The sequence below is a fragment of the Rhinopithecus roxellana genome, chromosome 13, assembly GCF_007565055.1.
Source record: "Rhinopithecus roxellana isolate Shanxi Qingling chromosome 13, ASM756505v1, whole genome shotgun sequence".
Classification (NCBI taxonomy): Eukaryota; Metazoa; Chordata; class Mammalia; order Primates; family Cercopithecidae; genus Rhinopithecus; species Rhinopithecus roxellana.
This window is the reverse complement of record NC_044561.1, coordinates 124699635-124727328: the sequence shown is the minus strand read 5'-3', so window position 1 is coordinate 124727328 and position 27694 is coordinate 124699635. Positions and strand designations below refer to the sequence as shown.

At 42.8% G+C, this 27694-nt stretch overlaps 1 pseudogene; it reads right to left on the bottom strand.

Annotated features, from left to right (window-relative positions):
* Positions 1 to 7605: 7605 nt before the first annotated feature.
* LOC104662370 lies at positions 7606 to 8041 on the bottom strand (annotated as a pseudogene).
* Between the last annotated feature and the right edge of the window lie 19653 nt (positions 8042 to 27694).

Sequence of the window (27694 nt, the reverse complement as noted above, 5' to 3'; positions counted from 1 at the left end):
TAACTCATTTAATCCCCACAATCATGCCATGAGAGAGAGCCTGCTATTTTTTCTTTTACACAGATGAGAAAAACAGGCTCAGAAAGTCTAAGTCATTTGCCTAACTCACCCAGCTAGTAAGTGACTCCAGGACCATTGCTCTTTGTGGAGCTGGAGGTGTGAGCTGAGGCAGGGAGAGGTCGTCCACCATTCTTTCCCCCTGTCATTGCTGAGAGAAACCCATTTCTGAGGTCGTGCAACTGTGAGTGACTCAACTCACCCTCTCAGAGAGGTGGCACATATGTCCCGTGTCCAACCACCAATCTGAGTGCCCCATCTCCCAGCCACAGAGACTGGGGCATGGACAGGTACATGACCAGACAGGGCCAATCCAAACCTCCCAGGAACCTCATGGAACTGAACCCCCAAACTTCCTACTCAATTAGCCCCACTTCTCCCCGGAGAGGAACCTGCATGATTCCCTGGAAGAGAACTCATGGCACCTGTGAAACAGGACCCAGATACACGTGTAGCCAGATGCTGAGCTGCCTTTTACAGCCTCCTCTTCGCTGTTTTAAGAGCACCACTCTGCCACTTCCTGCTGTGATCTGGGACGAGTGCCTGAGTCACTCCGTGCACCCCCTTCCTCTCTGCAGAGTGAGGCTAGCACTAGTGCCTTCCCGTAGGCTGCTGCGAGGGTTCCATGAGACGATGCCTGCAGAGGGTTCAGCACAGAGCAGGGTGTGCAGGAAGCATCAATAACTGTCAGCTGCTGTGATCTTTTTATCTTACCCAGGCCTGCCTGCATCTCGTCACTTGTCACCCAGGTTATAATCAGCGCCTAAAAGCTTCTGTTCTCTCAGCATGTATCTGTCGCTTCACTGTTGGACCAGCTGGGGGAAGGGCTGCAATCATTGAGTCCCCAGAGGCTCGCTTCCCCAGCTCCTCCCCATTCCAAAGGGGATGGATGAAAATTTAAAATGATCCCAGCTGCCATTCTTTGAGGAGGGCCTCCTTGGCTTCCTTTCTCCAAAGCAATTCTCACCAAATGGCACCTCTCAGAGGGCCCCAAGCTGAGGCACCAACCACGGCTTTCAGTGATCATTCACAAAAGTCCTCCTGGAACTGGGACCGTTCCCTGCTGATCCTAATTCATCGGAGATGTTGTTTACATTTTCACCTTCCTCGGACTATGTGTTCTGGAGCCCTGAAAATAAAGCCTTTTTGGCATTCCATCAGTAAGGATTTCTCAATAGCTATGAACAGAAGCCAATTCTGGAAAACCTAAGTGAAAAAAAAATTGCACTGAGAGAACGTGAGCCTAGCAGCACTATTCACAACAGCCAAAAGGTGGAAACAACCCAAATGGCCATCAGCTGATGAATGGTTACATCAAATATGGTCTATCCATACAAGGGAATATTCTCCAGCCTGAGAAAGGAATGAAGCATTAACACAGGCTGCAATGCAAATGACCCTCAAACACCATTTGTTAACTAAAAGAAGCCAGATGCAAAAATTCATGTATTGTATGATTCCATTTACATGTAATATCCAGAATAGGTACATCCATAGAGACAGAAAGCAGTTTTGTGGTTGCCAGGGACTGGGGAGAGACAGGAAGAGGAAGCGATTGTTTCACAGGTAGGGGGTTTCCTTTCCGGGTGATGACAATGTTTTGGAACGGGATAGAAGTGCTGGTTGCACAACATTGTGAATATACTAAATGCCACTGAATTGTACGCTTTACAATGGTTAGTGTAATAAATTTTACCATAATTTTTCACAAAAAGAAAGATTAAAGTGTTAAGATTTTTTTAAAAAAATAAAAGGAATATGGGCTGGCCCAAAAGATGAAAGGAAAGCTAAAAAGCCAGGTTTGGGAAAGGGCAGGAACCACGGCAACCCTGTGGTCCTGGGTAGCGGGGGTGGAAGGTCTGCTAGACTTCATCCTGCCTCAGGCAGTACCCGCCATTTTTAATCCTTGAGTCAAAGACCCACACAAACCTCAGTCCCAGGCCCAGCTCTTGACAGGAGAGGGCAGGAAGCCTGGACCAACGGTCCAGCTGCACAAGAGAAAAGAGATGGGAAAATTCATATTTTGTTGTCAAAAGAAGGGAGACAGTGGCTGGGAAGACAAAAATATACGAATTTGGCCGGGCGCGGTGGCTCAAGCCTGTAATCCCAGCACTTTGGGAGGCCGAGACGGGCGGATCACAAGGTCAGGAGATCGAGACCATCCTGGCGAATATGGTGAAACCTCGTCTCTACTAAAAAATACAAAAACTACCGGGCGAGGTAGCGGGCCTGTAGTCCCAGCTACTCGGGAGGCTGAGGCAGGAGAATGGCGTAAACCCGGAGGCGGAGCTTGCTTGAGCTGAGATCCGGCCACAGCACTCCAGCCTGGGCGACAGAGCGAGACTCCGTCTCAAAAAAAAAAAAAAAAAAAAAAAAATTATATATATATTATATGTACGATTTGCGAGGAAGGAAGCTGGAGATGTGAGCTGAGGAAGGGATAGAGGTCATCCGCCCTCCTTTCCCCGTCATTGCTCAGAGGAACCCATTTCTGAAAAAAATGTCATTCAATAGCTGCCCTATTGCTTTTGTGCAACTGTAAGTGACTCAATGCACCCTCTCCATCAGAAAGTTGGCATATGGCCCCCGTCCATCCAATCACCAATCAGAGTGCCCCATCTCCCAGCCACAGAAACTGGGTCATGGATGGGCACATAACCCAGACGGGCCCAATCCAATCCTCTCAGGAACTTCATGGGAAGACCCCTCTTTCTGCAGGAAGCCCCCACTACCATCTGCAGTGGAGTCGGAGCGGGAGAGTGCTGTCAGATCCATCTGAGCCAAGTGGACTAAGAGTGAGGAAGGGGAGGTTTCCCCCACATACACACCAAAAAAAAAAAAAAGAAAAACCAAGATGCTGTTTCCAGAAGAAGGAATGTGAGCTAGGTTGGTCAAAACAACAGATGGTCATCACAGACATTGCTATCAGGAGGTACACGGGACTGTGCTGACCTGCTGCCAATATCAGATCATGGGTCCCCTGGTGGTCCCAAATTACCCAGACCACTTAACCCTCAATTCCCAGCTTCTGGAAGGGGGGAGTCCAGGTCAGCAGGTGATTCAAGGATTCCCCAGTTGAAGCATAGAGTATTTGAATTAGCCCCCCAGGTTGGATGCAGCACTCAGATTATTTAAATTGTATTTGCAACTCACGGCTATCTTGCTGACACTGTAATTATTTTGTCAGGATGCTTATTTAGCACCAGGCTTTGCTTTCCCCCAGCAGCCTCCCTAGGGCTTGGTTCTGAACAGAAGGTTGGATGTAGATTAGCCAGAAGCAGCAGGACTGCAATGGTGCAGCAGCCGAAGCTGCTGTGCGGTGAATGCTAGATGAGGCTTCAGGGTCTCTCTCGGCTGGGTCACCTCCGTCACCTGCTCACCTCCAGCAAATCTTGTTGGAAATGACTTGCTACTGCCCAAGTATAGACAGTCAGCCCCACCACCTCTCAAGCCATCCCAGCACCTGGGCCTGTCTATTCTTCTTCCTAAACCTTTCTCAAACTCCGTCTTTTTCTCACCCATTCTTTTCTCTGCTACCATTCCTGTGTCTCCTCTGAGCATCCATCTCAGCATTCTCTGTTCCTCCACCCTTGACTATCCAGAAGCCATCGTTATCTCTTCAAGGATCAAATCTGACCCTATTATCCACTCCCTTCACCCATCAATAGCCTTCGATAGCTCCCTATTGCCCTCAGAAAAAACTCCAGTCTCCCAGCCTCCTTGGCATTGTTTAGAGGAACCTACATGATTCAGCTACTACCTAACTCTTCTACCTTTCTGTTACTCTCTCACAATGAACTCTTTGGGCTCGTTAAAAGTGACGTATGTTCTCTTACCTCTACGGAGCCTTTGCATATGCTATTCGCTCTGCCTGAAATACTGTTCCCTCACTTCCTTCACCTGCTTAACTCTTCCTTTTTTTCCTATTTCTTTTTCAGCTACTGCAGATCAGTACCTGCTCAACTCTTAGTCTTCCTTCAGTTCCCATCAGAGAAACCACTGCCTGCAGAAATGTCAGGTGCCCTTTCTGCAGGCTCCCATAGCACCCTGCTCTTTTCCAGTCAATAGCAAATGATAATTCTTGATTTGCTGCATAACACACACACATACATGGGGTAAGCACCCTGTGGGAAGGGACCTTGATCAACTTGTTCACTGTTTCCTCAGCACAGTGCTTGGCACATCAGAGCCATCTGCTAAATGTTTGCTAAATGAAATTACTTATCCAAATATTTATTATTTCTAGTTGACACTTTTAAACTTTTTGTTGATGCACAAAGCACATATAGAAAAGTGTGAAAGCGGCTGGGCGCGGTGGCTCAAGCCTGTAATCCCAGTACTTTGGGAGGCCGAGACGGGCGGATCATGAGGTCAGGAGATCGAGACCATCCTGGCTAACACGGTGAAACCCCGTCTCTACTAAAAAATACAAAAATCTAGCCGGGCGAGATGGCGGGCGCCTGTAGTCCCAGCTACTCGGGAGGCTGAGACAGGAGAATGGCGTAAACCCGGGAGGCGGAGCTTGCAGTGAGCTGAGATCCGGCCACTGCACTCCAGCCCGGACGACAGAGCGAGACTCCGTCTCAAAAAAAAAAAAAAAAAAAAAAAAAGAAAAGTGTGAAAGTCCTAAGTGTACAGCTCACTGAATGATCACAAAGCAAGCTCACATGTGCAACCACAACCCAGGTCAAAACTAGAACATCAAAGGATCCCAAAAGACCTCGTAGGCCTCCTAGCAATCATTCTTTCCTGCCCCCGCTTCCAAAGGTAATCACATCATTGACCTCTAAGACAAAAATTGTTTTCCCTGTTTTAAAACTTTACATTAATAACTTCAAATTTATATGTTTATATTTTATATTAACATTATATGAATACAATAGGACTCTTTCACATCTGGTTTTGTTCACTTAACATTGTTTCTGAGATTTGTGTATATTGTTGCAGTAGTTGTAAGTTGTTCTTTTTTTTGGCCATACAATATTTCACTGTGGGAATATACTATGATTTTTAATCCATTATACTATTGCTGGCCATTTGGATGCATTCTAGTTTGAGGATATTTATGTCTTTGGTATGCAGATATACACAATTCTGTGGACTATGTACTAGGAAAGGAAACAATGGGCCAGAAAATATCTGTATGTTTATCTTTAGCAGATACTTTAGCCAGTTTTCAAAAGTGGTTGTTTAGACTCCCAGCTGCAGTGGGTGAGAGTTCCAGCTGTTTTACATCGTTAGTAATGTTGGTCCTTTTAATATCAGCCATTCTGGTGGATCTGTAGTAGCATCTCATTGCAAATTTCATTTGCATTTCCCTGACAAGCATTGAGGCTGAGCATTAGTTCACTGAATATCTTCTTTCGTGAAGTTTGTTTAGATTTTTTTCTTATTCCGTTTCTTACTTCTTTGTAAAAATTCATGACATACTGTGAATATGACCTTTTTTCAGTAATTTGTATTGCAAACACCTCACTCATTCTGATTGTCATTTTCTTAATGTGCCTTTGATGAACAAAAGTTCTTAATTTTAATGTAATCCAATGTACAGTTCTTTCATTTATGGTAAATGCTATTTATGCCTTACTTAAGAAATCTTTTCTTGCCCCAAAGTCATAAAGATATTCTCCTATCTTCCAGTGGCTTTATTGTTTTACCTTTCATATTTAGATTTAAAATCCACCTGGGGCTGGGCGCGGTGGCTCGTGCCTGTAATCCCAGCACTTCGGGAGGCCAAAGCGGGCAGATCACAAGGTCCAGATCAAGACCACCTGGCCTACATGGTAAAACCCCATCTCTACTAAAAATACAAAAATTAACTGGGCATGGTGGCAGGTGCCTGTAGTCCCAGCTACTCGGGAGGCTGAGGCAGGAGAATCGCTAGAACCCGGGAGGCAGAGGTTGCAGTGAGCTGAGATCACACCACTGCACTATAGCCTGGTGACAGAGTAAGACTCTGTCAAAAAAAAAAAAAAAGAAAAGAAAAGAAGAAAAGAAAAGAAAAGGAAAAAAATCTACCCGGAACTGATTATTCTCATGTAGGGGCAAGTTTCACTACTTTTCCTTATGGATAGCTGATTGACCCAGCTATATCTGTTGAAAAGACCACTCTTTCCCCCTCTACTCAGAAAGGCCACCTTTGTCATAAATCATGTTACTTTAGATTTGTGGGTCTGTTTCTAGAAACTTCTATTCTTTTTGGCTGGTCTCCTTGTGTATCCTCGCACAAATATTACACTCTGTTCGTTACTGTCATTTGTTAGTAAGTCTTTCCTCCAACTTTGTTCTTTCTGTGGTTCTCTTGATTGTCCCTGGACTTTTTTGTATATACATTTTTGTATAAATTTAAGAATCAACTTACAATTTCCACACACAAAAAAGAAAGCTGTTGAGATTGTGAGGATTGCACTGTACCTGTAGATTTGGTGAGAACTGAGAGCTTTACAATATCGAACCTTCCAATTCATGAATATAGTATCTCTCTCCATTTAGTTATGTCTTTTAACATTTCTCTCCCTAACATTTTAGAGGTTTCTGCAGAGACTCTGACATATCTTTCAGTGGATTCATGCCTAGGTATTGGATTTTTGATACTATTGTAAATAGTATTGCTTTTAAAACCTCATTCTACAATTGTTCCCCTTTGTTATATAGAAATGAGGTCAATTTTTGTATGTTAAACTTGTATCTAGGGACTTTGATAAAATTAATTTATTATTCCAATAATTTATTGGTAGATTCTTCCAGATGTTCTGATTATGCAAATATGTCATCTGTTGATCATTTTATTTCTTCCTTTCTAACCTTTATACATGTTTTGTCTGTTTTATTGCACTGACTAGGACCTTCAGTACAATGTTGTGTACCAGTCATGATAGCAGGCATCCATCCATTCTTTCAACATTTTACCAAGGTTTTTATAGATACACCCTATCAGACTAAGAAAGTTCCCCTCTATTCCTGATTTGCTAAGAAAGTCCCCCTTCTACTCTTAGTTTGCTAAGAATTTTTATACTAATGAATGTTGGAATTTAACAAAAGTTTTTTCTTTTTATATTGAGATAAATAATTGTATGCTTTTATTATATTCATATGGGAAATTGCATTGATGAATTTTAAATGTTAAACTATCTTTGCATTTCTAAAATATTTCCAACTGGTCACAACATATTACTTTTTTTACTTAATGTCTTGCATAAATTAACATATTACTCTTAATATATACCAGATTTTAAAATGTGTTAATATGTTTAGAATATTTGCACCTATACTTAAAAGAGAGATTGGTCTAAAATTTTCCTTTCTTATAGTGTTCCCGTCAGATTTTGTTATCAGGGTTATAATAGCTTCCTAAAATGAGTTAGAAAGGAGTCTTTATTATCCTCTGGAAGGATTTGTCTATTTGTATTATTTCTTCCATAGATCTTTAAAAATTTTTTGCCAGAGAAGCCATCTAGACCTGCCTGAAGTTTCCTTTGTTAAATGGTTTAAATTAGATTCAATTTTTTTTTTTTTTTTTTTTTTTTTGTGAGCCAAAGATTTATTTCTTCACTTCTTGCATTTGAAGTACTCTTCGATAACATCCTTGGCCTGAGACTCTTTGCCATAGTCCTTAACTACTACACAACTGCAACCAACCACTTTACCAGGTTTCCCGTCTCTGTCCATTTTACAGAGGCCTACCCATTCTCCTAGTTTCTTGTTGTCATCAGCTTTAATTAGGTTGACTCGCTGTTCAGCACAAAGGGCCTCCACCAACTTGGCATACATAGGCTCATCACAGTTGGATGCAAGCACACAAAGATGAGCTTGGCGCTTGTCTAAGGCTTTGGCAGCTTCGCGAATTCCACGTGCTAGGCCATCGTGGATGAGGGCAGTCTTCAGCACCTGTTGTAAAGCAGTATTAACGTCCATTACGCCTCCAGCAGCAATGCCTTCCTCGGCCATGGCGGTGGGTTACGGGTGAAGCTGAATCTTGAACGCACCCAAGCCTTGGCCTCCGCGCCACTCGGCGGCGGCAGGGAAAGAGCAGATTCAATTTTCTTAATAAAGGACTCTCTATCTTTACTTTTTTCTTGTATCAGATTTATGATGTGTTTTTTTAAAGGAATTTGTTCATGTTATCTAAACTTACTGTCCTAAAGATGTTCATAATATCCTCTTGTTATATTTTTTCATGTTCATTTGACCTATAGTGATACCCTTTTTAAATTCCTGATCCGGATCATTTTAGGCCTTCTCTGTTTTTCCACATCAGTTGCTAAGGATCAAAAATTAATAAAAACGTTATTAGTCTTTTCAACAAGCTTTGGGCTTTGCGGCCTTTCCTTAGTATATTTGTTTTTAATTTCATTATTTGCTACTCCTGTCATTATTATTTCCTTCTTTTTGTTTTCTTTGTGTGTAAGTTGCTGCACTTTCTCAAATTTATGAAAACAGATGCTTAGATCTGATTTCTACTTATTATTTTATTAATATATGTATTTAAAGCTATACATTTCCTTCTAAGTACAGCTTTAGATATCTCCAATAAGACTTTTCTCCATTTTTTTTTTTTTTTTTTTTTTTTTTTTTGAGATGGAGTTTCGCTCTTGTTGCCCAGGCTGGAATGCAATGGCGTGACCTCGGCTTGCCGCAACCTCTGCCTCCCCGGTTCAAGCAATTCTCCTGCCTCAGCCTCGGGAATAGCTGGGATTACAGGCATGCACCACCATGCCCGGCTAATTTTGTATTTTTTTTCTTTTTTAGTGTTTAGGGGATCAGGGATTCTCCATATTGATCAGGCTGGTCTTGAACTCCCGACCTCAGGTGATCTGCCCATCTCAGCCTCCCAGAGTGCTGGGATTACAGGCATGAGTCACCGTGCCCAGTCTTTTTCCCATTTTTTATGAAGGTATAATCTACATAAAATGATAATCACACTTTTTAGTGTTCAGCTCCAAGTTTTGACAGATGTATATAGTTGTGTAACTACCACCATGATGAAGATAGAGAAGAGCTCTGTCACTTCCCAAAAATAACCTTATGCCCCTGTATCCAGGGCAATAATTTTCTCTTCAGCTGCATCTAAGCAGCTATCAAACCCATCCACTGAGTTCTCATTTTTGTGCACTTGTTTCTGTCATAGAAATTTAATTAATCATATAATCACCATTATATGTGATCATGTATGTTGTTTCATTTGTTTTTCTATTTTTTAGTAGTTTAAAGCAGAAGGGTAAATCCAGTCCCTGCACTTCATCTGGACCAGAGTAAAAATTCCAACAAGTTTTTATATGTAATCTTTTCATTATCATTTGGTTGAAAATATTTTCTAATTTCCATTGTAATTTCTTCTTTGACTCATCAGTTATTTAAAAGTGTATGGTTTATTTTCCAAACATATGGGAAATCTTCTAGTTATCTTTGGATTAATTTCTAGCTTAAATATACTATAGCCAGAGAACATATTCTGTGTGATTTCAGTTCTTTGAAATTTGTTGAGACTTGCCTTATGGCCCAACATATGGTCTGCTTTGTTAAATGTTCCATCAGCTCTTCAAAATAATGTGTATTCTGTAGTTGTTGGGTGCAATGTTGTATGTATAGCAACTAGGCCAACTTATTAATCATGTTGATCAAGTATTGTAAATCCTTACCTTTTTATTTCATCGGATCATATTAAAATCCCTTAATGTGATTGTGGGCTTATCTATTTTCTTTTCAGTTTTGTTGACTTTGAGATTACATTATTTGATACAAATGAATTTTAAATTGCCAAATCTTCCTTATGAATTATACTTTTTAGCATTATGAAATATCGCTTTTGCTGGGCACAGTGGCTCATGCCTGTAATCCCAGCCGTTTGGGAGGCTGAGGTGGGCAGATCATCTGAGGTCAGGAGTTCGAGACCAGCCTGGCCAACATGGAGAAACCCTGTCTCTACTAAAAATACAAAAAATTAGCTGGGTGTGGTGGCACATACCTGTAATCCAGCTATTTGGGAGGCTGAGGCAGGACAATCACTTGAACCTGGGAGGTGGAGGTCTCTGTGAGCCGAGATCATACCATTGCATTCCAGCCTGGGCAATGAGAACAAAACTCTGTCTCAAAAAAAAATAAAATAAGAAATATCACTCTTTATCTCTAGTAATATTTTTGCCTGAAAGTATACTTTGTCTGATATTCGTGAAGCTATTTTAGCTTTCTTTTAATCTATCCTTTTCTATCCATTTGTTTTCAATCTATCCTCCTGTTTATGATAGTCCTTGTAAGCAGCATATTGTTGGATTTGTTTTTCTATCCAGTCTAATAATCTTCACCTCTTAATTAAGATATGTAATTCATTTGATTTTAAATATATTATCATCTTGTTACCTTTCTTTTGTATCATCTACTATAGTCCTCCTTTTCCCATCTTATTTTCTTTTGGAAAATATTCAATATGTATTATTACATAACACTCTCAATTATCTTATTATTTATACATTCTTTTACTGTCTTATGGATTTACCTAGAGATTGCAACATATATCCGTGATGTATCAGAAAAAATAAACCTAGCCTGGGCAACATGTGAGATTCCATCTCTACAAAAAAATTTTAAAATTTGCTGGATGTGTTGGCATGCATCTGTGGTCCCAGCTACTTAGGAAGCTGAGTTGGAAGAATCACTTCTTGAGCCCAAGAAGTCGAGGCTGCAGTGAGCCATATTTGTGCCACTGCACTCCAGCCTGGGCAACAGAGCAAGACCCTATCTCAAAAAATAGTATATACATACACACACACACACACACATATACACACACATACACACATATATACACACATTTATTTCATTCTGAATCCCTAAGTTGCATCTACACACACACATATTTATATATATATATACACACACACACATACACATTCATATATATGTGCATGTGTGTGTGCTTTACCATTTGCCAGAAAACAAAAGGTCCTTGGAACACTTTAACTCCATTTACTACCTCCTAATTTTAAATGTTTTTATTGTCATGTGTTTCAATTCTATGTACAGTTGACCCTTGAACAACGTGGGTTTGAACTGCATAGGTCTACTTATACATAGATTTTCTTTCACTTCTGCCACCGCTGAGACAGCAAGACCAATCCCTCCTCTTCCTCTTGCTCCTCAGCCTACTCAGTGTGAAGACAGCAAGGATGAAGACCTTTATGATGATCCACACACCACTTAACAAATAGTAAATATATTTTCTCTTCCTTACGATTTTCTTAATAACATTTTCTTTTCCCTAGCTTACTTTATTATAAGAATATGGCATATAATCCATGTAACTTGTAAAATATGTGTTAACCAACTGTTTATGTTTTCAGTAAAGCTTCTGATCAGCAATAGGCTATTAGTAGTTAAGCTTTTGAGGAGTCAAAAGTTATACATGGATTTTTTGGCCAGGTGTGGCAGCTCATACCTGTAATCCCAGCACTTTTGGAGGCTGAGGTGGGTGGATTGCTTGAGCCCACGAGTTTGAGACCAGCCTGGGCAACATGGCAAAAATCTATCTCTTAAATTTAAAAACATTTTTGTTAAAAATTAATCAATAAAAAGTTATACATGGATTTTTAACTGTGCAGCAGGTCACCACCACTAACCCCAGTGTTGTTTAAGAGTCAACTGTATATTATCTTAATGTAATAATTATAAACATATTATAATAAACGTATTATCATTATAAACCTATCATATAAAAAGATAAACATATTAATTTATGCAATCAGTGTTCATTTAGATCTATCCATTTATTTACCCTCTGCATTGTTCTTTATTTCATCCTGAATTCCTAAATTGCCATTGAGGATCACTTTTCTACCTGGAAAATACTATTTATTATTTTCTTTAGTGTTAATATTCTGGTGAAAAATTATCTTGGCTTTTGTCAAAGAATGTCTTCATTTCTCCTTCATTTTTTTAAAAGTAGTATTCTGGGTAGAGAATCTAAGTTGACGGTTTTTTCCTGCACTTTGAAGCTATCATTGGATTGCCTTGTGGCTTCCATTATTTTTAGCCATTATCTTTATCTCTTTGAAAGTAACATATCTAATTTCTGGATGCTTTATAAGTTTTTCTCTTTGTCTTTACCTTTAAGCAGTTTGACTATGATGTGACTAGGGCTGATTTTCTTTGTATTTGCTGCATAGGGTTCTTAAAGATCCTTTAATATATGGATGAATGTCTTTTATCATTTTTGACTAATTCTCAGCGAATGTCTTTAATTGTATTCTTCCATATTCGCTCTGTCCTCTCCTCTGTGATTCCAATTCCATGTTTTAGACTGTTGCACCTTATATTGTGTGTCTCATGTTCTTTCATTTTCCACCTTTTGTCTCTCTTTGCTTCATTTACATATGTTCTCCTGATTTATTTTTCAGGTTACTAATTTTTCAGCTGCATCTAATCTACTATCAAAAACACATCCACTGAGCTCTCATTTTCAAGCATTTCCCAGTTGTAGAAATTTTATTTGATTCTCTTCTACAGTTTGTTATTCTCTACCAAAATTCCTCATCTTGTCACCTAGTGCTTTGAACGTTTCAATAATTATTATTTTAAAGTCCCTGTCAGACAATGCCAATATCTGAATTCCCTATAGTCCTATTTCTATTGACTGTATTTTTTCTTGGTTTTTGTTCTAATCTTGCCTTTTTGTCTTCCCAGGACTTTTGTAATTGTATGCTAGACCTTGTAGATTTAAAGTGTAGAATATTTTAACCCCCTACATTGTATTTGTCTTAGCCTGGATTCCCCCAGAAAGGAGAACCTGAGACCTTGATTTGTGTGCAGGTAGTTAATTTTGTTAGTAATCCAAGCACACAGGAGTGGGATTCTGAGAAGAATATGACAGGGAAAGAGAGAAAGCCAATTCATGGGTACACACTTGAATTGGTCATTACTGGGGGTAACTGGGGATTCGTCCAAACTAAGACCTCCTAAACAACAACAACAAAAATCTAATTGCATCTCAAAATGTCCTGCCTAAAGAATGAAGAAGCATTTATTCCCCAACTCGCATTCCCCATTGGTCAAGGGTTGCTTATGGGTGGTTAATTCTGTTTCACTTCCAGGATGCATGTACATGATCGAAAGGTAGATTCCCATGGCCAGAGGCATCAGAGTAGCCCTGACATGGGGAGTTAGAGATAGCAAAGGCTGAGGCAGGTGATGCTGAGTTACACCTGCACAAAGTTAGTTGTGGCAACAGTGGCTGGAATAAAATACAGAGCAGTAAGATATGAGGAGGGACGGAAAAAACTTCCAGTCTCTTTCCAAAGAGGATGTATTTTGCTTCTAACAGGCAACTGGGTTAGGAAAAGATGAACCTGATTCAATCACGGATTTTAATGGCTCAGAGCCGAGCTTCAGTCCTTCTGAAGGATGGTCTGTTCCTAGTTCTCCCTTACTTCTAAGCGGCAGCTCTCCGGGGTCCTAAATCAATCCTAGGGTGTTTACCAGGGCCCTCCTTCTGTGGCTGGCTCTGAATGCCCGTATTTGTTGCCCCAGCTCCATAAATCTGCCTTCAAATCAATGAATGCCTTAGGGGGAAAAGTGGTTTGAAATATCAGACTCAGCGTTAAGGGTTTATTTTCCTTCTGGGGTCTTGGCCCCTTGAATCCTGGTTGCCTTTGGTAGTTTTCCAAAGCCTTAAATCAGATCTTCTTTTTTACGCCCAGGTTTTCTAGTTGTTCTCAGAAGGAAGATTTGTCTAAAACAAGTTATCTGCCATTGCTGAAAGCAAAACCTTCCCATTTGTTTATGAAAAGGTTTTGGAGGTAGACGTGTACCTTCAAGTGTTAAAAACAGCCTTAAAAAACAATCGCCTCAAAGTCAGGGTTGAGCTTTGCATCCATACTTTCCTCCTCTTTCTAGGACCCCTGCCCTCAGCCCCACCATAGCTGTCACAGTGTCTGTCACTTGGCACACACTTAATACGTGTTCAGTGAATGCATACCCTGCAGAGTTCCTTGCTGTGTCCAGTGGAGGATGCTGTGGGGGTTGGGAAGACCATCCTCTTCCTTCAAAGTCCCCATGGAGCTGACAAGAAGCTAAGGTGGGGATGAGAGGTCCCACAGACTTTAACAATCATAAGATCCCCCCCGGGAGAAGACTGATATGAGCTCATTTCTGGACCCCATCCTGGAGTTTTAATTTAAATCTAAGGCCAACATCTACTGGGAAAATATACCCTAAGCAACAATGGCTCCAGCACTAATAATTGCCCAAGACCTGAAATTCCTAATTCAAGGAGGACCCAATTTGGGGACCCCTTATAGAGGATCTCCAGGCCAGAACAAGCGTGATCTGAAGATACAGTATCTGCTGGAATGGTGTTTCCCAAAGCATGGGACCCCAGGTGACTTTGCATGGTAGAGGGGCCACCACTTGAAACAGCATTGAATCCCAGAGTAAGTAACTCTTTTTCTATCCTCGTTCAGTCCATTCAACTAAATCAAGGAGAAAGACTCAGGATGGTGCTAGGAGGTCCTTAACCCTTCTCCAACACACGTCCATCATCCTTCTTAACAAAAGATGGGCAGGTCTCAGGTTAAGAGCCTTCTTAGGCAAAAGTATTAGCTAGTAGACAATAACATGATTTTCACTGTATTTCTGTTTACTTGTAAAGTCTATTTATAGAGCATGATATTGGCTTTCCATTTACCTTAGTGACATAAGTTTAAGTAAACTTGAGAGTTCATGTCAACAAAAATATTAAGTTAATGGTCGCTTTAATTGTACATAACTGGAGCAAAACCCATGAAGGTTGTGTGCAAAGAAGTGAAATTTGAGGAACAGTGTCCTGAAGCAGTTCTCCTTCACTGGGAACAGACGGATGATGATGAGAACAAAAGATGTGACCCCAGGGAACCTAGGAAGCCAGAAACCCACACCAAGGCGCCTGGCCATTTAGTTCCTACCACCCAACCAGGAAGGAATGAGGGTCAGTCGGAGCAGACAGGTACCAGCCTGCCCAACCTCCACCAGAGATAAGTTCCTTGGGGTCAGGACCAGCCATTTCCTAGTGATGCTCGTTTCCAGTATAAACACTCCTTTAAGGAATCCAACATTTTTTCTAGCACCTCGTGAGACTGAAAGAGACGCATGTGAGAGTCTGAAGGAGAAGGTGAGAAGCAGGTGGGGGCAGTGAGAACTTTCACATGGTACTCAAGAGAAGTGGAAAGAAGTTTGTAAAAGGAGCCAAGTGCGTTTAAGCATTCACAAGACGTTTTCTATGGGCTCCGTTTTCTTTTTCCTCTGTGTGTGTGTGTGTTCTGAGACAGTCTCACTCTGCTGCCAGGCAGTGAGTGCAGTGGTGCAATCTCGGCTCTACTGCAACCTCCACCTCCCCGGTTCAAGAGATTCTCCTGCCTCAGCCTCCCACGTAGCTGGGACTACAGGCGTCCACCACCATACCCAGCTAATTTTTGTATTTTTAGTAGAGATGGGGTCTTGCTATATTGTCCAGGCTGGTCTTGAACTCCTAACCTCAAGTGATCTGCCCACCTCAACCTCCCAAAGTGCTGGGATTACAGGCATGATTACACCACGCCTGGCTTGTATGGGTTCTTGAACCTTCCTAGAGGGATACCTAATACTCATCAACAGTGAGGCAAATAGTCCCACTTCCAAAACCTTCCTAGGTTGCCTGACATGAAGGCCACTGATTGGTTCATTACAAATTTGCTGCACAAACGTAAGGCCTGCATAGACCACCGCCATGGGAAGGCAGCCTAGAGGTGACGGAAGGCCAATGTTCCTGCCTGTCACATTTGCCTGAGATGAATGGCTTTCATTTCCCCAAGCCACCGAGACATAATCACCCACCGCACCTCTGCCCAAGTTTAATTTCACATCATGCAGCTTTCACAATTGAGTGATTGGGGGCAGTGTTTATCGAGGAAATCTTTTTGTAGCCACCAAACCTGTGGAACCATTTTCTCCTTTAATTTCCGTTCCTTACTTCCTGTAGAAACAAATAAGATTGAGTGAGGGAGCCGCTCTGCGAAGACAGGAAATATGTATGTATCCAAACCAAGAAACATCCCATCCGTTATGTAAGTGGGAGGGGCTGAGAAGAACGAGGAAAAAGTTGTAAAATGGCAGCCCGAGGGCCCACACTGGCCAGCAAAGGTGTTTTGTTTGGACCACACAGTGTTTTGTTGTTTTGTTTTATAACATTAAAAATATGTAAAACTTCAGAGATTTAAAATCCATAAAAATCCAGCTGTCAGGCTTCTCCTGGAAAAATCAGATCTGAACATACTGGGCCAACAATATGGCACCAACCAGATGGAACCAAATGACCGGGGCACAGGCTCCCCAGTTTGCCTCAATCCCTACCCCCACTTCGCTCCTGTGTGTTTCCCATGGAGTAACCAACTCATCCTGGTTGGCCTCAGGTGGTTCTGGCCTTAACACTGAAAGTCTTATGTCCTGGGAGCCTTCTCAGTCCCAGATGAACTGAGATGGTCAGTTATCTTGGGTAGCAACCTGGCCCCAATAAACATAGTGGACAATATTCATACTATTTGCATCTTCTGCTAAGCACAGCTCTACGCATTGTAAGTGAGTTAGCTTGCTTAATCCTTGCAGCAACTCTATGAGGCAGGTACTATATCATCCCAGTTTTACAGGTGAGAAACTGAGGCACAGTCAGCTGAAGTATATGCAGCCTAGAGGACTCAGCTATGAGTTGGGACTTCAGTCTCTTTCCCTGGGTGGGGTCTCTCTAATCCAGGGAGTCAGGGCATCTTATTTTAGGTCCATGCAAGAGGAGGAAATTGACTGATCTGCTTCTAATCCACTTATCACCATGGCCCTCTTGGTGGCAGAGGTGGTTCCTACCCATCCAACATGTAGTCCCTCCTCTTCTTGCTTAAGATTACAGGGCCTCGATTTTGTACAGGGAAGGTGAGCTCCTCCCCTACCCAACCCAAAAGAACGACAGTAGATGGTCCGCAGCATGGTAATTTTACTCCCCTTAGCTTAGTTTGGTTGGTTTAGGATTTATGGCCTAGTTCTGCACAATGAGACGTTAAGAGGAGATGTGGTGAGGTTTTTGTTCCTTGGAAGGTTTTCACTTCCTGATAAAAGTAGCAATAGGGATGAGACCTTCTCCTATATTCTGCCTTGAATGAGGTTGTGTAAGGATGGGATGCTCGGAGCTGTGGCAGCCGTTTTGTGACCCAGGCACAAACCTAAGGATGAAAAGTCAACAGATTCAGCAGGGTGGGCCTGAGGGGCAGAAAGAGCCTTGGTCCTTGGTGACACAGTGAAGCCACCAAGCCAACCCTGGAGTAACCCACCTCCAAACTCCTTTACTGATTGCTTAGGTCACTGTTAGTTCATTACATTGTAACTTGCAGCTAAACGTATCTTAACTGATATACCATGGGACACTCAAGAACACCTTTGCTTTTCACATAAAGTCTAGAGCAGCCCATGCCCTAGTTTCCTTCTGTCTGAGCCCTCCCCCGACCCTGTAGGGACTTCCAAGGTTTAGGAGGCACCTCCCAAGCATGAGGCACCCCCAGGGCCAGTCTCACCATGTCAGCCACATGGGAGTGAACAAAACAGAAATATCGATTGGCTGAGGAGCCAAAAGCTCATCATGTGGAAGAAAAATGGGTCAAGAGAAGTGGCGTGTTTCTCCCAATGTATTCTGCAAGTAATGGAGTGAGCGCTAGTGAGGGTGAGACCTGTCCCTGGGACGGTTCCTTCCCATCTCCCCCAAGTGCTCTCCCCCATCATAGCCTCTGCAGGTCCTGGCTTTGACACTCACTCACTGTGTGACTTTAACGGGGTCCTTTGCCTTTCTGTGCCTCAGTTTCCCCATCTTTAAAATGGAGATAATCTCATCCTCAGTGTTGTGTGGTAATTGAACAAAATGATAACTGTAACATTTTCTCCAAGGTGCCTGCTCCATAGGCGTATTCTATAAATGTTTGTGATTATCTTTATTATGGAGCTGGGGAGATGGAGTAAGTGAGAAGGAGTTAGGCACCAACATTCCTATTTTGTAGGTAAAGAACCTACAACTTTGAGAGGCTACAATGGATTGCCCTCAAGTCACCCAAATAATAGGCAAATAACTAAATTTGAATTTAAACCTGGATCTATCCCATTCCAAAATCTGTTCTAGAAAGCAGAGTATTATTTTGAAGCAGGTACTAAAGGCAAGGAAAAAACCAAAAATTTCTATTCATATTTGGGATTCTTTCAATAAAGAAAAGCAAAGAGGTTTTCTGGATGGCAGGCTAAACTATTTTTACTGACACCTTTAATTAAAGACAATCACCCTTGGTGATAGAATGGCTGATCTCAGCTCTCAGGAAAATTACCCCAAATGACAAATGGAATTAAATATCCACTCAGCTACTGACAGATGCTCTCCGAAGCAAGAGAACCACAGGACTTGATTACAATGACAAGAACAGGGTCTGGCCCCCAGATTGGAGGAGAACAAAATCCACTTTCAAATGATTCTCCAATGACTTCAATTAACCGTGGGCTAAACCAGGCAGTTAGTTGTATAAGGTAGATCTCTTTGTGGTTCAAATTAAATTTCATCTAGTACAAATACTGCTTTGAGGTTTTCAGAGAGAAAACACAATACTCAGGAAAGGACTTTGGATTTCGTCTGCGTGTGTTGTGTAATTAGAGATCAGGTGGGCTCTCCTTATTCCCCAGGGCATGTTTAAGCTATTTTGTTTGTTGATAATTATTTATAATAATTGTTAGCAACATCCTCATAATACTCCCATTCCTACTGACCTGTCCAATTCCCATCTACCACAAAAGAATCAGCAAACTCTAGGCTCTGAGCCAAATCCGACCAATGCTTGTTTTTTTGTAAATACATTTTTTGGAGCACTCCCATATTCATTCCATTTACATATTGCCTCGGGCTGCTTTCTTGCTGCAAGGGCAGAGCTGAATTGTTGTGTAAGTTGCAACAGAGACTGTAGGTGGCCTGCTAAGGTGAAAATTTCTTTCAGGTCCTTTAAGAAAACATGGCTTATGCCTGTAATCCCAGCACTTTGGGAAACCGAGGCAGGCAGATCACCTGAAGTCAGGAATTTGAGACCAGCCTGGCCAACATGGTGAAACCCCCGTCTCTACTAACAATATGAAAATTAGCTGGGTGTGGTGGCATGGGCCTGTAATCCCAGCTGCTCAGGAGGCTGAGGCAGGAGAATTGCTTGAACCCAGGAGGCAGAGGTTGCAGTGAACTGAGATCACGCCACTGCACTCCAGCCTGGGTAACAGAGTGAGACTCCATCTCAAAAAACAACAACAAAAAAAAGTACAAACCCCTGCAGAGACAGTAGAGAGGAAGCCTTTCTGAAGGACAGACATTGTTGGCCACGCTCAGAAGTTGAGACTTTGCCCAGAAGGTGATAGGGAGCTCCTGGAAGGTTAGAAGGAGGGGAAACATGGCCCCTGCAGCAGATGCCATCAGTGCCTCATCCTGTCCCCTGGTCACCTTTGCAAGGATAAGGTCACTTACTAACACCTGTGGGCATGCAAGCCCTGCCCTGTCCATGCTCACATTAGTGATGCAGGGGCTCCAACGTCCAGAGAGCCCAGGCTCAGGAGTCAGCTAGACCTGTATTCAAATTCCAGCTTCTCACATGTCCTACTGAGTGACCTTAAGCAAGTTGCTAAATTTTTCTGTGGCTAGAGAGATGGGCAGGCCAACTTTTCAGGGCCTTGGGGGACATGTGAGGAGAAACAGACAGCACAGATGTTAAGTTCAATTTGTGCTTGTTTAAAAGACAAGGAGGAGGCCAGGTGCAGTGACTCACATTCAAAATCCCAGAGCTTCGGGAGGCCAAGGCAGGAGGATTGCTTGAGCCCAGGAGTCCAGGACAAACCTGGGCAATGTGGTGAGACCCTGTCTCCACAAAAAGTTAATAATTAGCTGGGCATGGTGACGTGTGCCTGTAGTCCCAGCTACTTGGGAGGCTGAAGCAGGAGGATCACAGCTACAGTGAGCTGTGATCATGCCACTGTACTCCAGCTAGCCTGGGTGACAGAGACAGACGCTTTCTTGAAGCAGAAGCAGAAGAAAGAAGAAAAAGAAAGGAGGAGGAGGAAAGAAAAACAGTAAGGGGGGCAAAAAACTGTTGTAAGAAACCAGTATAACTCCTGACAGTGCCCCTGTCCAACACAGTGGCCAGCTCAGAGAGCTCAGAGAACGGAAGTCTGTGTCTCATCTTTGCTCTAGGATTTGAATAGTCAGTTCCACCTGCTTAAGATCCCAGAAAATGGGGGCCATTTTTATTATGTTTTGATTTCAGCAAATTACCACTTTCCTCAGGAAAGTCTACCAAAATAATGGACAGGAAGTTGTAGAAATTCAGGAGAGAGACCCATTTTGCTCGAATGACAGCAAACCACATTTGAACTTGAGCTAATTTAATTCTCTGCTCCAGTTCAATATTTCCAGCGAAGATTTTGAGCAAAATTAGATTTTCAGTAATGAAGATGAATTTCAATACATGCCACAGCTGGGCAGATTCAACTTGTTGCACCCACGGCGTTATTTCCTGGACACATTGAAGAGTAAAGTCTGAAACTCACAGTTTAAATGAAGCCAGGAAAGAAAATAAACCCTTTAGCACTAGGCAGGATGGAGAGGGTTTTAGCCAGGCCCTTGAAGTACTTCACTTACAGGATCTTACTGTGCTGGGAGAAATAGTGACCCAGCTCTCAGGAATATAGACAGTTTGAGCTGGAACAGTTTTTGACATTACCTAGGGCAACTAAGGTTCCGTAAAACAAGAACCATAAGATTTTGTTTTGTTTTGTTTTGTTTTGTTTTTTATAAAACAGGGTCAGGCGCAGTGGCTCACGCCTGTAATCCCAGCACTTTGAGAGGCCGAGGTGGTCGGATCACAAGGTCAGGAGATTGAGACCAACCTAGCCAACAGGTGAAACCCTGTCTCTACCAAAAATACAAAAATTAGCTGGGTGTGGTGGCACGTGCCTATAATCCCAGCTAGTTGGGAGGCTGAGGCAGGAGAATTGCTAGAACCAGGGAGTCAGAGGTTGCTGCAGTGAGCCGAGATGGCACCACTGCACTCCAGTCTGACAACAGAGCAAGACTGTGTCTCAAAAAAAAAACAAAAAAACAAAAAAAACAAGCTTTTACTCTGTTACCGAGGCTGGAGTGAAGTGGTGGTGGTGCAGTCATAGCTCACTGCAGCCTTGACCTGCCCTCAAGTGATCATCCTGCCTCAGCCTCCCGCGTAGCTGAGATTATAGACACACACCACCATGCTCAGCTAACTTTTCAATTTTTAGTAGAGACAAGTTCTTGCTCTATTGCCCAGGCTGGTCTTGAGCTCCTGGGCTCAAGTGATCCTCCAGCCTCAGCCTCCTAAAGTTCTGGGATTATAGGCATGAGCCACCACACCCAGCCCACCATGAGATGTTTCTAAGAGTACAAGAGCCCAGCAATGAGTAACAAAATCTTTAAATCCACCTATCAAGAAAGATATTCCCTTTTCAATTCATCTTTCCCATTACATCGATGAAGGAGTCTCTGTTTGATGTTACTAGTTCTTTAACACTTCATTTTGAAACAATAGGCCGTAGGTCAGTGGCCACGCTGCCCAGCTAGAATTTTCCTTATAGATCAGGAGTCAGCAAATACTTCCCACAAAGGGCCAGAGAGAGATGATTTCAGACTCTGCATGCCTCATGGTCTCTGTCACAATCAAAGGCAAAGGCAACCATTGACAAAAAGTCCTAAAGTTTATAGACAAAAAGTCCTAAAGTTTATAGACAAAATGTCATATAGTATGAGTGCGGTTGTGTTGCAATACACCTTTACTTATGGGTACTGAAAGTTGAAATATTCTTCACATATCATGAAATATTATTCTTCCTTTGATTTTTTTTTTTCCCAACCATTTAAAAGTGGAAACATCTTTCTTAGCTTGGGAACAGCACAAAAACAGGCGGCAAGCTGGATCTGGCCATGGCCATAATTTGTAGACTCTGTTGTAGAGTAGGGTGGTGGCCACAGAAGAGGAGTCCACTGTGCTCATCACCAGCTTGGACTCTGCAATTCCAGCTCCTCAGTTTATCACTTCTGTGACTCCAGAGAGTTACTTTGCTTCTTTGTGCCTCAGCCTTCCCCTCTGTAAAGTGGGAATAATAACAGCACCTACCTCAGCAGGTTGTTATGAGCATGAAGTGAGCTAATCCACATTAAGAGCTTAGAACATGACATGGTATGCAGTGTTAAATCGATATTAGCTCTTGTTATTGTTTATTTTTACTTGTACTTTCTCTTTAGAGCAACCGATACTGGTTTTTCAAACATGGTGATAATATACTTTCTTTTTTACCTAATCTTATTTAGGTAAAAAGTCAATTTAAAGGGAAATATCATTTGAATGTATATAGTCTTATGCAAATAGGGCAAAAATTATAAATGGGACACTCAAATGACTGATGGTTCAGAAATACTTTGCTAGTTCCTTATCTTCACTATACAAGGTTGAGAAATAAATATTAAAGATCAGACAGAGTCTTCATATAAAAAGAGAATTAGGCCAAGTGCAGTGGCTCACACCTGTCATCTCAGCCCTTTGAGAGGCCAAGACAGGTGGATTGCCTGAGCTTAGGAGTTCGAGACCACCTTGGGCAACACGGCGAAACCCCGTCTCTACTAAAATACAAAAAATTAGCCAAGCATGGTGGTGGGCATCTGTAATCCCAGCTACTCAGGAGGCTGAGAATTGCTTGATCCCTGGAGGCAGAAGTTGCAGTGAGCCGAGATGGCATCACTGCACTCTAGCTTGGGCTACAGAGTGAGACTCTGTTTCAAAAAAAATTTTTAATAAAATAAATTAATTTAAAAAATAAATAAAAGAGAATTCGAGTGCATTTCATTGTCTGTGACTTTTAACTGTTAGAGTCATGTGTATAGATTGTCTTCCTGCCCCTCCTACACCATGAGCTCATAGAGGGAAGGGACACATGGCTTCTGAACCCCTAACCCTCAGAATGCGGAACATAGCACACAGACAGTGACCATTGATATTTGTTTTTTGAATTGAGGTAAGGTGGACTATTCCATCTCAACTAAGAACTAAAAATAAAATCCTAAGGCCCCCAACCAACTGAATAGACCCTCCTTGGCCAAGAGAACCTCAGAGAAACTGTAAAAACTGAGTTCCAGGCCATCACGGGACAGGAGGTCAGACTCACCCTGTTATAAACCCCTTCCCTTTTGTGGCTTGAACACAATAACTGACCAATGTTAATGTGAACATAGAGATCATAAGACTGATAGAATGGACTCTTTGTGGCAATAAGGTACCAAATTATAAACAGGATCTAAGGCCAAGCCAAGCAAGGGTTAAGTGACACACCCCCCATCCTTAAAGATACTACTGTAGTCATGTTCTAACGAATCTAAGGTTTCTCTAGCATCTGAACAAGCACTGACCTCAAGATCGGCAACACTAAACAACTTCAACTCATGCCATATACTGACTAACTGTCCCCGTTCCACAAGCCACAGCTTCAGCTTTGACTGGACAGAGGCTGATTTCAGTACTTCCTCCTGATAAGAGACCACCAACTGTAAACAGGTTCTGGCCGGTTTACAGAGGCTGCACACTGAGTGCCTTCAAGGCCCTGCTTTACCTTTTGACCTACAGGGTATAACTAGAATGCATTTAAACACTGTCTCCTTCCCAAAGAGAACATAAGGCACACATAACACACACATTTGTTCATACATACATCAGAACCCCTTTCATGAATATTCATAGCTCCTCCTGTAACCTGTTGAATATGTCTACTTGGCCAACCCATCCATGAATTTCTGTCTCATCTTTCCCTCCCTCAAAGTGCCTGCTAACTGGCCTCTTCCAGAGGCGATGTTTTCCGGTCTGGCAGAATGGCCACCTTCCAGGCTACAATCCTTTATAAGAAATAGTCTCCTTTCTAAATTTATAAATTTGTGATTTTTTTTTCAGTTGACACAACACATATGAACCTTCAAGTCACTTCCAGCCTCCCAAAAGACCAGGAGTCCGATTTTTTTATTCATTCATTTCGCAGACACTTAAGAACCCCAACCAGGAGCAAGCTGTGCTCAGAGAACCCTGAGAAAAGCAGTAAATAACCTAACCATTGCTCCTGGTCTTTGATGGTTGGCTCTGAATTATCTGATCACACATTCCTAACTTTAAAAACTGCTAAACACTGGCCTTTACTACGTATCAATTATTAATATGTATTTAGCATTATTTATTGTTATGGTATCATATAATAATAATTATGTTATTACATAGTCATAATTTTTTTTTTTTTTTTGGAGACAGAGTCTCACTCTGTCACCCAGGCTGGAGTGCAGTGGCATGATCTCGGCTCACTGCAACCTCCGCCTCCTGGGTTCAAGCAATTTTCCTGTCTCAGTCTCCTGAGTAGCTGGAATTACAGGGACCTACCACCACACCCAGCTAATGTTTATATTTTTAGTAGAGATGGGGTTTCACCATGTTGGCCAAGCTGGTCTTGAACTCCTGACCTCAAAGTGACCTGCCCAGCTCAGCTTCCCAAAGTGCTGGGATTACAGGTACGAGCCACTGCACCCAGCCATATCGTCATAATTACACATAATAATATATTATAAGATATAAAATATAATTATAAAATATAATATTGGTGTTATAATTAACAAAGTACTATTTATTAATTAGGAATAAAAAGGAAGAAATGACCATAGCTCCTGAGCTGCCCCTAGTGTGATGAACCTGGTGTGATGAACCAGGAGCGGCTCAGAAGCAATGATTGTTCCTTTTTATTCCTAATTAATACTTGAATTATTAATTATATATGTATTTATTTATAAATTGCATGTGGATACCACTTTTTTTCTTTTTCTTTTCTTGAGACAGAGTCTCTCTCTGAAGCCCAGGCTGGAGTGCAATGGCATGATCTTGGCTCACTGCAACCTCCGCCTCCTGGGTTCAAGCGATTCTCCTGCCTCAGCCTTCCAAGTAGCTGGGATTACAGGTGCCTGCCACCACGCCTGGCTAATTTTTGTATTTTTAGTAGAGATGGGGTTTCACCATGTTGGCCAGGCTGATCTTGAACTCTTGACCTCAAGTGATCCACTTGCCTCGGCCTCCCAAAGTACTAGAATTACAGGCGTGAGCCACCACACCTGGCCGTGGACACCAATTTTCCAGTCTATCCCACACATTATAAAACAGGCAAAACACTGTGAAACCAAAGTTATAAGGTCCTCAGCGCTGCTACTTTCTTTCCACGCACCCCACTTTGAAGAGGACCCTGGGTGTGGCGGAGGCCAAGCTCACACCTGCACACAGTCATAATGCAGGGGTAAGCCCCTGGTCAAAGTGTGACTGTGTTTGCTGGATGGGGAAGATGGTCCAAGGTTGGGGACATCTGTGACAGACCTGAAGCTGAGCTAGAGCTGAGATGGAAGTAGACTTTCAGAGGCAGAAAGTCCAGAAGGAACAGTCCCTCCCAAGCAGGGACCCCGCGGTTCCAAGCTCTCTTCCTCCTGCCACCTTCACAGCTCGGGAATGGGAGGGAGGAGGGTAGAGGCAGGGAGAGCTGGTGAGTTTGAGATGCCCTTTATCTGGTACATTATCTTAGCATGGCCGGAATAACTCCCACATCATGACATTGGCCATGGGGTTTTTCTTATTCCCTTCCCTGTGTTCAAGGAAGCCTGTACATCGCAGCAAAACTTCCTGCTGTCTTTCTGGCAAGGAGCCCAGCTTCATCATCACTGAGCGCTGCCCTTTGGTGCCAGTGCAGAACACGACAATAAAGCCTGACAGTGGGATTAGGATTTTGCAGACCCTCGACAGCAGGTCTGTGGAGCTTGGGAGCCTTCCAGGGGCCCTGCCTGTTACAGAAGCTGGGCACACAGCTCCATAGATATTTGTCTAGTGAATGAATGCAGGTACAGATGAGTGAATGGAGGAATATTTGCTCAAGTCCTAGCTCCACTATTTTCAGAACAAAACCACTAATAGAAGGAGGAGCTAGATTGCATTATTTCCAATTCTTACAACTGCACAGCAGAAATTATTTTGGCCCTGTGAATACTAGGACTGAGAGGAGAGAGGACTCCCAGCATCCCACCTGCTAGGAAAGGGGCAGAGCTGCTGCGAGGCCCCAGGTAGCCTGACCCTGAGCCAGCTTCTCATCCCCTTTGCCAATGGCTTCAATGTGGGGACTGAAGGGGATGCTACTGGCTAGGTCAACCCAATCATCTGACTCTCAAATATCACCTCCCATACCTCTGCTATCTGTTTACCCACAAGCTACTGGAATACCTCCAGCTACGGGCCTCCCATTTTTACCTTTGGATAACTAGAAGATTCTTCTTAATTTGGAGCTGACATTGGTTTCCCTGTGACGCTGTTTATGGAGTCCGTCTTTGGGAGTTTTAGAAAACAAGTCTCCTCACTTTCCCTGCTACCCACAGAGGGGGTCCACAGAGTGTTGTTCTGGATTCCTGTCATAACTCAAAGGGCAACTTTCACAAGGTCCAGAGCCCTTGATGTCCTGCAAATGAAAGAGGAGGATGTCCTTAAGTTCCTTGCAGCAGGAACCCACTTACATGGCACCAACCTTGACTTCCAAATGGAACAGCACATCTGTAAGAGGAAAAGTGGCGGCATCTACGTCATGAATCTAAAGAGGACCTGGGAGAAGCCTCTGCTGGTGGCTCGCACCATTGTGGCCATAGAAAACCCTGCTGATGCCAGTGTCATATCCTCCGGTAGCACTGGCCAGAGGGCTGTGCGGAAGTGTGCTGCTGCTACTGGAGCCACTCCTATTGCTGGCCACTTCACTCCTGGAACCTTCACTAACCAGATCCAGGCAACCTTCCCGGATCCACGAGTTCTTGTGGTTACTGATTGCAGGGCTGGTGACCAGCCTCTCACAGAGGCATCTCAGGTTACAACGTAACTACCATTGCTCTGTGTCACACAGATTCTCCTCTGTGCCATGTGGACATTGCCATCCCACGCAACAAGAAGCTCACTCAGTGGGCTTGATGTGGATGCTGGCCCAGGAAATTCTGCCCATGCAGCGGCTCAATTGCCTGCAAACAGCGGTGGGAGGTCATGCCTGATCTCTACTTCTTCAGAGATCCTGAAGAGATTGAAAAAGAAGAGCAGGCTGCTGCTGAAAAGGCTGTGACAAGGAGGAATTTCAGGGTGAATGGACACTGCTCCGGCTCCAGAGTTCACTGCTACTCAGCCTGAGGTTGCAGACTGGTCTGACGGCCCGCAGGTGCCCTCTGTGCCTATTTGGCAGTTCCCTACCCAAGACTGGAGGGCTCAGCCTGCCATGGAAGACTGGTCTGCCACTCCCCCTGCTCAGGCCACTGAATGGGTAGGAGCAACCACTGAATGGCCTTACACTGTTCATGCACAGGCTCTGAAGCAACATGGAAATAAGGCTGACAGAAAATAAACACCAGTTTCTAAAAATGTTTTTAAAAAGAAAAAGAAAACAAGTCCACTCTTTCAGATATGTGGATTAATATGTGTGTGTGTGTGTGTGTGTGTGTGTGTGTGTGTGTGTGTGTGTGTGTGTGTTTAGAGAG